The sequence below is a fragment of the Thalassophryne amazonica genome, chromosome 8 (genome assembly GCF_902500255.1).
Source record: "Thalassophryne amazonica chromosome 8, fThaAma1.1, whole genome shotgun sequence".
NCBI classification, from domain to species: domain Eukaryota; kingdom Metazoa; phylum Chordata; class Actinopteri; order Batrachoidiformes; family Batrachoididae; genus Thalassophryne; species Thalassophryne amazonica.
In genome coordinates, this window is record NC_047110.1 from 23,132,262 (window position 1) to 23,145,265 (window position 13,004).

The following is a 13,004-nucleotide window of genomic DNA, read 5'->3' on the forward strand; positions in this document are numbered from 1 at the left end:
AATTTGTCTAAAACTAAATTGATGTTATTTGGAAATTATAAAAAAGACATACAAATTCAGTTAAATATACATAGGGTAAACATAGAACGTGTCAAAGAGAATAAGTTTTTAGGTGTCATTATTGATGAAAAAAATTAACTGGAAAGCTCATATTCAGCATATTCAAATGAAGGTATCAAAAGGTATTGCAGTATTATGTCCAGTTTTCTCTGTAGTGTTTTTTGACCTCACTTGTGTACTCCGTCCTCCGCCTTGCCCTGTTATTGTCTTATTGCTCTCTGATCTGTTTCTATGTAGTCTTCTTGTTTACTTATTATCTGATGGTTGCTTTTAGCTCTCATGTTCATGCCTGTTCCTAGTTCCTGTTCATAGTACTATTATATTCTGTCCTTAGTTTCTGTTCTCAGTTTGTCCTCATTACCATTTGTTTGTGTTTACTCCACACCCTGCATCTGTCTTCATCTCTTACACTGTGATTCTGTCTGCTTTGGTTTTTCATTCACTCACGCTCTTTGCACCTGCTCATGCATCTTTGTAACACTCCACTTTGTGCACTCCCTTCCTTCACTATCTTGCACTGTACACAATCTGTCTTCCCCAGTTTCGCCTCCTTCCAGAGACTTCCACACACCTGCTCCACATCACCTTGATGAGTTTGCTTCTCATTTAAACCCTCACAGTCCCACAGCTCACTGCCTGATTGTTGACTTTGTTCACTCTCTTGCCTCTCATCCTGTCCAGTTTGCTCTGTAGTGTTTTTTGACCTCACTTGTGTACTCTGTCCTCCGCCTCACCATTACCCTGAACTCTGCCTGTTTTTTTACTCTGCCTTTGCCCTGCCTGTTATACTCCTTGATACTGTTTGTACGAACTCAGCTCGTTTTGGGACCATGACCCAGCCTGTTCCATGTCTGGTACCTTTGCCTGTATGTCTGACTTTCCGTGTACCGAACCCACTGCCTGGTTATCAGATAAAGCTTCTGATTCTCCACAATCAGCCATGTCTGTGAGTTTGCATTGGTCTCCTACTGCTCCTAGTGTGAAGCCACCACCAGTCCTGACACAAACGATGAGATGGACATGTCTTACACTTAGTAGCGACGCCATAGTTCACATCAGGAATTTGCCCAATCTGCGTGAGGGATGCTGGGAAGGAAATTGCAACTGCCAATCAGAGTAAAGAAAAAAATGTAAAGATTTGCATGTACGAGTTCTGTTAGAAAACTATCCGACCGTTTTATTTTTTGCAAAAACCATATGGATTTGAATCACGTGTGATTGCATCAGCCACGCTTGAACCTTCATGCGCATGCGTGAGTTTTTTTATGCCTGTCGGTTGCGTCATTCACCTGTGAGCAGGCTTTGTGTGAGCAGTAGTCCACCTCTCTTGTCGGATTTTTAGTGCGAATCAAATGTCTGAACGATTTGGAGCTTTGCTGCATCAAATTTTTCCAGAAACAGTGAGAGACCTCCAGGTGGACACCATTCGGAAAATTCAGATGGCTTTCAGGGACGATTTTATGGGGATTACACAGATTAAGGAGTGCTTCAGCCGGTTTAAAGACCGCCCACAGCGTCTGAGAGCACGGCGCACTCCGAGCGCCGATGGACAGGCTGAAACCCCGCTGAAACAACCAGATCATTTCCAAAGTGAAGGCTTTGTTGATCCGGGACGTCATCTGACTTCCACAGAAATGGCAGAAGACATGGACATCAACACTTTTTCGGCACTTTCCACTGTTACAGGAGTTTTTGTCATGGAAAGAAAAGTGGAGGGATGCGCCACGGAGCCACTCATGGCACGCCACAGAGCCGCTCATGGTTCGGACAAAAGCACCTCCGTGTTGGTCTCACAGGACAGCTTTCAGACGGCTTTCGGTGGCTTTTCAGTCATGTGACTATCCGAGAAATTGTGGATGAGCTGGACATGCCAGGACATGTCCTGTGAGGCTTCATCACAGCGTTGCTTTGAGCCATGCGGCTCTGTCCCAACAGGTGAATTCCTTCACTCCTCTTTCCATGACAAAAACTCCTGTAACAGTGGAATGTGCCATTCATTTCCAAACTGAACGCTGTGTTGATCCGGGACATTGTCTGACTACCACAGAAATTGCAGAAAACGTGGACATCAGCACTTTTTCGGCACATTGAGACAGACGTGTGGAGAAATTTGCGCATCGGGACGAAGCCGCATGGCGCAAAGCAACGCCGTGATGAAGCCTCACAGGACATGTTCTGGCATGTCTAGCCAATCCACAATTTCTCAGATAGTCACATGACTGAAAAGTATCGTTATCTTTGGCTGCTTTCAGTGATGCCGGTATTTGGTTAGACTCTTTCTCTCCGATTGTTCTGTCTGAGTTATTTTCATTAGTTACTTCATCCAAACCATCAACATGTTTATTAGACCCCATTCCTACCAGGCTGCTCAAGGAAGCCCTACCATTATTTAATGCTTCGATCTTAAATATGATCAATCTATCTTTGTTAGTTGGCTATGTACCACAGGCTTTTAAGGTGGCAGTAATTAAACCATTACTTAAAAACCCATCACTTGACCCAGCTATCTTAGCTAATTATAGGCCAATCTCCAACCTTCCTTTTCTCTCAAAAATTCTTGAAAGGGTAGTTGTAAAACAGCTAACTGATCATCTGCAGAGGAATGGTCTATTTGAAGAGTTTCAGTCAGGTTTTAGAATTCATCATAGTACAGAAACAGCATTAGTGAAGGTTACAAATGATCTTCTTATGGCCTCGGACAGTGGACTCATCTCTGTGCTTGTTCTGTTAGACCTCAGTGCTGCTTTTGATACTGTTGACCATAAAATTTTATTACAGAGATTAGAGCATGCCATAGGTATTAAAGGCACTGCGCTGCGGTGGTTTGAATCATATTTGTCTAATAGATTACAATTTGTTCATGTAAATGGGGAATCTTCTTCACAGACTAAAGTTAATTATGGAGTTCCACAAGGTTCTGTGCTAGGACCAATTTTATTCACTTTATACATGCTTCCCTTAGGCAGTATTATTAGACGGTATTGCTTAAATTTTCATTGTTACGCAGATGATACCCAGCTTTATCTATCCATGAAGCCAGAGGACACACACCAATTAGCTAAACTGCAGGATTGTCTTACAGACATAAAGACATGGATGACCTCTAATTTCCTGCTTTTAAACTCAGATAAAACTGAAGTTATTGTACTTGGCCCCACAAATCTTAGAAACATGGTGTCTAACCAGATCCTTACTCTGGATGGCATTACCCTGACCTCTAGTAATACTGTGAGAAATCTTGGAGTCATTTTTGATCAGGATATGTCATTCAAAGCGCATATTAAACAAATATGTAGGACTGCTTTTTTGCATTTACGCAATATCTCTAAAATCAGAAAGGTCTTGTCTCAGAGTGATGCTGAAAAACTAATTCATGCATTTATTTCCTCTAGGCTGGACTATTGTAATTCATTATTATCAGGTTGTCCTAAAAGTTCCCTAAAAAGCCTTCAGTTAATTCAAAATGCTGCAGCTAGAGTACTAACGGGGACTAGAAGGAGAGAGCATATCTCACCCATATTGGCCTCTCTTCATTGGCTTCCTGTTAATTCTAGAATATAATTTAAAATTCTTCTTCTTACTTATAAGGTTTTGAATAATCAGGTCCCATCTTATCTTAGGGACCTCGTAGTACCATATCACCCCAATAGAGCGCTTCGCTCTCAGACTGCAGGCTTACTTGTAGTTCCTAGGGTTTGTAAGAGTAGAATGGGAGGCAGAGCCTTCAGCTTTCAGGCTCCTCTCCTGTGGAACCAGCTCCCAATTCAGATCAGGGAGACAGACACCCTCTCTACTTTTAAGATTAGGCTTAAAACTTTCCTTTTTGCTAAAGCTTATAGTTAGGGCTGGATCAGGTGACCCTGAACCATCCCTTAGTTATGCTGCTATAGACGTAGACTGCTGGGGGGTTCCCATGATGCACTGAGTGTTTCTTTCTCTTTTTGCTCTGTATGCACCACTCTGCATTTAATCATTAGTGATCGATCTCTGCTCCCCTCCACAGCATGTCTTTTTCCTGGTTCTCTCCCTCAGCCCCAACCAGTCCCAGCAGAAGACTGCCCCTCCCTGAGCCTGGTTCTGCTGGAGGTTTCTTCCTGTTAAAAGGGAGTTTTTCCTTCCCACTGTAGCCAAGTGCTTGCTCACAGGGGGTCGTTTTGACCGTTGGGGTTTTACATAATTATTGTATGGCCTTGCCTTACAATATAAAGCGCCTTGGGGCAACTGTTTGTTGTGATTTGGCGCTATATAAAAAAATTGATTGATTGATTGATTGATTGAAAAGCCACCAAAAGCCATCTGAAAGCCGTCCTGTGAGACCAACACGGAGGTGCTTTTGTCCGCGCCATGAGCGGCCCTGTGGTGCATCCCTCCGCTTCTCTTTCCATGACAAAAACTCCTGTAACAGTGGAATGTGCCGAAAAAGTGCTGATGTCCACATCTTCTGCCATTTCTGTGGAAGTCAGACGACGTCCCAGATCAACAAAGCTTTCAAATGATCTGGTTGTTTCAGCGGGGTTTCAGCCTGTCGATCAGCGCTCGGAGTGCACCACGCTCTCAGACGCTGTGGGATGGTCTTTAAACTGGCTGGAGCACTCCTTAATTTGTGTAATCCCCATAAAATCGTCCCTGAAAGTCATCTGAATTTTCCGAATGGTGTCCACCCGGAGGTCTCTCACAGTTTCTGGAAAAATTTGATGCAGCAAAGCTCCAAATCGTTCAGATATTTTATTCACACTAAAAATCCGACGACCACTGCTCACACAAAGCCTGCTCACAGGCGAATGACGCAACCGACAGGCGTGAAAAAACTCACGCATGCGCACGAAGGTTCAAGCTTGGATGATGCAATCACATGTGATTCAAATCCATATGGTTTTTGCAAAAAATAAAAAGGTCGGATACTTTTCTAACAGACCTCGTACACGCTGTCTTTAAAGCAGACACACCGTTGATTTATGCACTCCCCCTTCTGAGCACTCTCTTCGCTGTGCATTCACAGCAAATGCATCATTTCGGAGCTTCAGCATCAATTCACCTATTATCGCCTGGTTTCTGCTTAAAACTGCACTCCAGTCATCATCTAGCTCAGCGACAGATATCTGAACCTTTTGTACAACAATCACTTCCACATAAATTCAGCATTATTTCATAAAAGACAAGGGAGCTCTCAGAGCGTGACAGCACCGGTGTTCTGTCGAGATGAGCTCCCGTAGCATGTTAAAGACAATGTGTACATGCAAATATTTACTTTTTTAAGTGAAAAGACACTTATTGCTGTACTTTTATTCGGGGAAGTTTAACACGATCGATGAAGCATCAATATTACCAGTTGCACTGAACGCAACATGGGTGAGCCATTCCTGTGTTTATACAGAGATAAACTGTGACTATTAATATTGTGATTTACTACTTTTAATAAAGACGATGATCGTGTTTGGGATTTTGTTTATTTATTTACTTCTTTTTTGTGCATTTGTTATGTGTTTGTGAATGCAACTCCGTTAACGGTTTATAAATACTGTAGCAATTGCCGGGTCGGTGTCCCTAAGACTTTGAATTGCTGCATTGTATTATGGGAATTCAGGGTTTGGGGTTTTTTATTATTGTTATTGTAGTTCATGTTGGTTTAGCAATGTTGTTAGTGTTGTAGATTTGTTGTGTTTTTGTAGTTCAATTAGAGTAGTCAGTTTTGTGAAAAGTTATGTTATCACCATGAGTGAAAAGTGCCTTGCGTTTGATGTCTTCTGCCACCATGTAGCAAAGCCACAGAGAAGAGAGTGCTCAGAGACAGAAAGAGAGGGCACTCTCACAAGGGACAGAGCTGAGCGCCTCATAGCAGCCTGAATGTCGTGGGCACACAACAGACAGGAGCTAATATATATGATTTTATGCTGTGGCTACACATAACGATGAAAAGTCACAAATGCCATGAATGTGATGATACGGGGCAGAGGCATCAGGTGTCCTTGGTAACTGCTGCGCTGTTACACTATTGCGCGGAACAGTGCATCGTTATGTTCTGTCATGTTGTAAATGAGGCGAAGTGTCTCCACACACACACACACACATATTCATCCTACCATCAGCTGCTGAGCAATTCGGATTGCTCCAGTTTGCTCCTCAAAATCTAGATTAATCCACAGCAGAATGAACTTTGTAACTGCATGCTTAGATGGGCTCTGTGCCATGGAGTGGCACAGAGAGGAGGAGGAGACGGAGAGAGCCAAATGTGTGGCTCAGCGCGGCTCTCATCTCACAGCAGCAGCAGGTGAAACACCTGCAGGAGTGCACTGAGGAGCATTAGAACGAGACTTTTAGCCGACTTGGCTTCACTGACTACGTTTACATGCAGCCAATAACCCTTTCATAACCCTTTCATAACCGGAATATTAGCAATAACCCGGTTGCGCACGGCCATGTGCACCACCCACAAAAACCTGAATATGCTCATATTCCAGTTTTTAAAAACCCAAATAAGACCCCTGGGTTACTCCTTTTCTAACCCAAATATCAAGTCATATAAATGCGCATAGGGATATCCCCATAGAAAGGAACATTATTTTGTGTTCTGCGCATGTCCTATCCGCAAGGGATCTTGGTCTTTTGAGTATGGCAACTACTTGTATGCAGCGCACTCAATCCACCGGACACCACAGAAGCAGATGTAAACAGTGCATTGTGTTCTGTGTCCTTATCAGCTGGGCCGGGTGCAGTACCGGTCAGTATCACCGCGACTGCTCTGCCTTCGATGCGCTTACTGAGTCTGCGGGCTCGGTAAACACTGCAGCGGTCCACTCACACCGCCCCCCTCTCTGCTGTGTGGAGCTGCGCCAACTGTGGCAACAGGTCCAGAGACTACGCTCGCTGTTTTGATGTGGAGCGCTCCGGCAGCCCGCAAGGATAGATTTCTTGCAGAAAAAATCCACAGCGCCGCAGGGTCTCGGTATACCGCAGCCGCAGAGCTCCGTGGCCATGACTTGGATTCTTTGCGGGTCCCGCATCCGTACCCCCGGAGGCAGTGAGGGAAGGGAGAGCAAGCACATTGTGTTCTGCATGTGTCTATTTATAATCTTCTCACCCAGAAGAAAAAAGAGAGTGTTTACACAGGAGAGAAAAGCGAGAAAATGTTAATGCCTGTTTGAGAAAAGTGTATAAAATGTGTAGTGAGGGGTTTTACACGAAGCAGGATTACATGAAGCAGGATTTGCACGAATGCCAAACCAAATCAACCACCGGTGGAAGACGTGTCACTGTTTAGATGGGGATATTCCAAATGATACCAATGACCATGTATACAGGAGTAACTCCGTCTGCTTAAGCATGTAAACGGGTTATTCCTAATGATTCAGAAACCAGAATACTGACCTTAACCCGAATATTAACGGCATGTAAATGTAGTCACTGTCCTTCTTCAGCATACTGCAGCAATGAAACTGAATGTGGCGCAGCAGGGTTTAATCGTGCGCACGTCAGAAGAACGCTGCCACACTCTATTAAGGATCATAACTAATCAAGATGGATCAACGCGCTCAGTTGCGACCTCCACGACATGAGGCGAAATGAGGGTGGTGCATGACATTCATGGAAGATTTTTTTGACAGCCAAAAACATGCTCCACGAAAATCAGGAATATCACGCACCAACACACACTATTAAGAAAACTATTCAGATGCGTTAAGTCACATTAAGAATGTCAGGAATGTTCCAAGAATAATGCAGATATGGCATTCGTAATGCATCCTGCCTATGTGTAAACACAGCATTAGGGTTTATAAATGTTTTTGACTGTTAAGCTTTAGTCACTTTACCAGCAAAGAAAAATGTTAGTGGACTAAAAGTTAGTGGAACTAAATTTAGTGGAATCTAAATGGTCTGCTGGTGGTTTTCAAAGTTAGCTGAAAAGCTAATCTGCTAATGAAAAAGTTATCTTTGCTAATTAGCAGATTAGCTGAACTGTGCCCACCACTGGTAACATTTAACGAGGAATAAACAATTATAAATCTAAAAAGGCAGTTTTTGAAACCAGATAATACCTCTGAAGTGATTTGCTAAACATCTTATTGATGTTAGCGTGCATGCCCCGAAACGGCCATCACGTGCTTCCTCCTGTTTATGCTGTTAGAAGGAAAAGAAAATATTCGCTATGGAATTATCTCAGTTCATACAATGTCTTCATTAAAATGAGCTGTAATTTTGCAACATGTTACAAACCAACATTATAAGGCTTGGATGTCAGTCGAAACTAAATTTTGTCAGTTTTGTGAAATTTGAAAGGCTGTAAAGCTTTAATTTAAAAACCTCCAACATGGCTGAAGGAAACTCCTCCTTCATAATAACAGTTTAGAATTCTCTTCATCTAAATGCTGGATTGCTGATTGGTGAGGGCCAGAAAGAAAATACTTTATTCTCTTTACTTTTCAAGATATCTTTAAAAAAAAACTCAAAAAGCAAATTTGTCTTGAGGGTCAATCCAAGATGAGACTTTCATGAAGAAAGTGTGTCATCTTTGTCAGTTTTTTCATCACATCAGAAGAATCATTACGACTGTAACCAGATATGTTGGGAACACTACCAACAATTCTCTGACTTTTGACTATTTTATTTTCTAAAAGTTCTTAATGTTGTCTTTATGGGTGAGATGTAAAAGTTTCAATGATTCATGGCAGGTATCGCTACAGATAATGAAGCTTAAAGGAGCTTTGCCATCCAGAAAAATAAAAAAAAATGCCACCTCACAGAAAACACACAGAGGTTATTTGGAGGTTAGTGAGGTTGACACCTGTATATAGTGCATAGCATTATACTGGTAAATTGGACATGATATGGCTGTAGTGCTGCCACTATGGTGATAATGATCATGAATTAATGTCTAACATCACAACCAGGTTAAATCTGCTAAATTGCTCACATAAAATAAAAAAAATGGACTAGAAAATAAGCTCGTCTTTTGGACCAGAAATCACATAAAAAAATAAAAATAAATAAAAAGGTGGCATGATCTGACTGACGGAATAAACTTAACTTTAACTCGCTTTTAAAAGTTGCCTTGTTGCTAATTGGCTGCAAGATCTATATTTTATATAAGATATATTTTAGCTGAATACTGTAGTTCCCGATGTGTGGGTTATGTGGGTTATATCTTGATCTTTCAATCTAACCGGTTGTTTGCAAACCTTCACAGCAATAACAGTTCGGCACCGACGAAACATTTTTATTTTGAGAGCAGCGTGACTTTGTGAGCGATAATCGGGGCAGCTACAAAATGTAAGACTCTGTAAATTATTCAGATTAATTGATCAAAACCTTTAACGTTATTTTGTTATGTTTGATATCATCGATTCCCAGCAGAATATTGGAGTTTATAAGTTTATAATACCTGTGAACGAAGCGCTGGCTGCAGAGCAAAAGGCTGGAAATGAAGAACCCAAACTCCTCTCGCGCATGTGCAGCACAACCTCATCCCCCGAGATCAGGAGTTGGCATTCCATCTCTCTACTTCTATGATTTTACTCAGGAAAATACAGCACTGTGTTTTAATTTATGATTAATTTACATTTTAACAGATATTTGTGGTTATGTCCATTTTTATTATGACATGCATCATTTTCAGGAAATGATTTTGAAGGATTTCTTAAATATTCAGATAATGTAAGTAATCCAAAAGCATTCTGATTGTATTGTACTTTATTTTCAGTATATAGTAACTGATTACATTACAAAGTACCCAACTCTACCTATCTGTCTATTTGTCTGTCTGTCTATACGGAACAAAATTAAAACCTTCTTAAATGGCTTCAAATGGTAATCCTGAAATGAGTAAAGTTTGTCCAGATTAATGTAACCTTCATTCATTTGCTACAACCCCTGGCAATAATTATGGAATTTGTAGAAAAAAAAGCAGATCACAGACATGACACAAAACTAAAGTCATTTCAAATGGCAACTTTCTGGCTTTAAGAAACACTATAAGAAATCAGGAAAAATAATTGTGGCAGTCAGTAACGGTTAGTTTTTTAGACCAACCAGAGGGAAAAAAAATATGGACTCACTCAATTCTGAGGAATAAATTATGGAATCACCCTGTAAATTTTCATCCCCAAAACTAACACCTGCATCAAATCAGATCTGCTCGTTAGTCTGCATCTAAAAAGGAGTGATCACACATTGGAGAGCTGTTGCACCAAGTGGACTGACATGAATCATGGCTCCAACATGAGAGATGTCAATTGAAACAAAGGAGAGGATTATCAAACTCTTAAAAGAGGGTAAATCATCACGCAATGTTGCAAAAGATGTTGGTTGTTCACAGTCAGCTGTGTCTAAACTCTGGACCAAATACAAACAACATGGGAAGGTTGTTAAAGGCAAACATACTGGTAGACCAAGGAAGACATCAAAGCATCAAGACAGAAAACTTAAAGCAATATGTCTCAAAAATCGAAAATGCACAACAAAACAAATGAGGAACGAATGGGAGGAAAGTGGAGTCAACGTCTGTGACCGAACTGTAAGAAACCGCCTAAAGGAAATGGGATTTACATACAGAAAGGCTAAACGAAAGCCATCATTAACACCTAAACAGAAAAAAACAAGGTTACAATGGGCTAAGGAAAAGCAATCGTGGACTGTGGATGACTGGGGCACTGGGGAGATGGCTGTCATTACATCATCAATAAATGCACGTTTACGTTGATATTTTGGACACTTTTCTTATCCCATCAATTGAAAGGATGTTTGGGGATGATGAAATCATTTTTCAAGATGATAATGCATCTTGCCATAGAGCAGAACTTCTCAAAGTGTGGGGCGCGCCCGTTTGGGGGGGCGCGGAGAGGCATCGGGAGGGGTGCGTAAACGGGCTGGAAATGCGCTGCAAAAATGTGCGGAACAGCACACCAAACTACCGCACTTCCATGGTTGCACCACGCTGCAGGCAGGGAGGGGGGTCACGATGGAGACATGCAGAGGAGGAGCAAAGCGAAAGACAGCAGATGCTGAAAACAGCATACCTTCATCAAAGACTAAGTCATGGAAGTATGATAAAACATATCTTGCTCTCGGATTTACTTCAAGACTCGTTGGAGAAGAAGAGAGACCATTGTGTGTGCTTTGTCTGAAAACACATGCAGCAGACAGTTTGAAACCGTGTAAGTTAAGAAGACACATAGAGTCAACACATCCCTCCCATGTCAACAAGCCGCTCGAGTTTTTCCAAAGGAAAATAGAAGACTACAACAAGCAGCACATGACCTTTACCAAAGTAGCTTCAACTAACAACGCGACACAACTAGCATCATATAAATTTGCTTACAGAATCGCTGTCTGCAAGAAATCACACACGATTGCAGAAGAGCTCATTCTCCCTGCAGCTATAGATATGGTCTCTGCTATGATAGACAAGAAAAGTGCTCTGAAACTGAGGTCCATTCCCCTGTCTAATGACACGATTAGCAGGCGCATACGTGACATTTCACATGATTTGGAGGAGCAGCTAACAGAGAAAGTGAGACAGTTGCAATAATATTACAAATTGTTATTGTGTTCAGACCATTGTTGCACACCTTGTTATGCAATATTATTAATGTAAGTTACATGTTATCTACGTTATCTACATGTTATCTTATCTATCTTTGTTAAATAAAGTTTTATTGCTATCTAAAAGCACTTTTTCAGCTTGGTGACACAATAAAAGTAAGTTTATTTGAAAAGAGTATTAAAGTTGCTGTTTTATATAAGCCCTAAATTGGCAGGGGGGGGGGGGGGGGGGGGGGGGGCATGGATTATTTTTTCCGTCCTAAGGGGGGCATGGCAAAAAAAGTTTGAGAAGCACTGCCATAGAGCAAAAACTGTGAAAACATTCCTTGCAAAAAGACACATAGGGTCAATGTCATGGCCTGCAAATAGTCCGGATCTTAATCCAATTGAAAATCTTTGGTGGAAGTTGAAGAAAATGGTCCATGACACGGCTCCAACCTGCAAAGCTGATCTGGCAACAGCAATCAGAGAAAGTTGGAGCCAGATGAAGAGTACTGTTTGTCACTCATTAAGTCCATGCCTCAGAGACTGCAAGCTGTTATAAAAGCCAGAGGTGATGCAACAAAATACTAGTGATGTGTTGGAACGTTCTTTTGTTTTTCATAATTCCATAATTTTTCCTCAGAATTGAGTGAGTCCATATTTTTTTCCCTCTGCTTGGTCTAAAAAAGTAACTGTTACTGCCACAATTTTTTTTCCTGATTTCTTGTACTGTTTCTTAAAGCCAGAAAGTTGCCATTTGAAATGACATTAGTTTTGTGTCATGTCTGTGATCTGCTTTTTTTCTACAAAATTAAACAACTGAATGAATATCCTCCGAGGCCGGTGATTCCATAATTATTGCCAGGGGTTGTATACTCACTTGTTTCAATTACGTGTCACAGGGAGGGTGGAACCTATCCCAGCAGTCACTGGGGGAGAGGCAGGGTACACCCTGCACAAGCTGCCAGTCTACGGCAGGGCAGCACATGGAGAAACAAATATATTCACGCACACTGACAGTCAATATTAAAGTTGCCAGTTCACCTAACATGTATGTCTTTAGGAAGCCAGACCAACACGAAAGAAGCCACATAAACATCAGGGGAACATGCTCACACACGGGCAGTATGTAAATGAACGGTATGTAAATGGGGCCTTCTCACTATAAGGCAACGCTGTTAACTAGTAATCCACCCTGCTGCCAATTTAAGTTAACAAATTGACATAAATATTGCTAAATTGAATATGGAGCAAAAATGTGCAGGAACCAGCCCGAAATAGCAAATATTGTCATAGTCGGGAGGAAAAGAGGTGTGGTCAGCTGTGTCAGAACGCATCCGGATTACCTTGTCCACATGTGCACGATGGCATCCAAAGCGTCATCTACAAACAGGTAGATGACACAGACTGCTGTCAGACAGCCATAA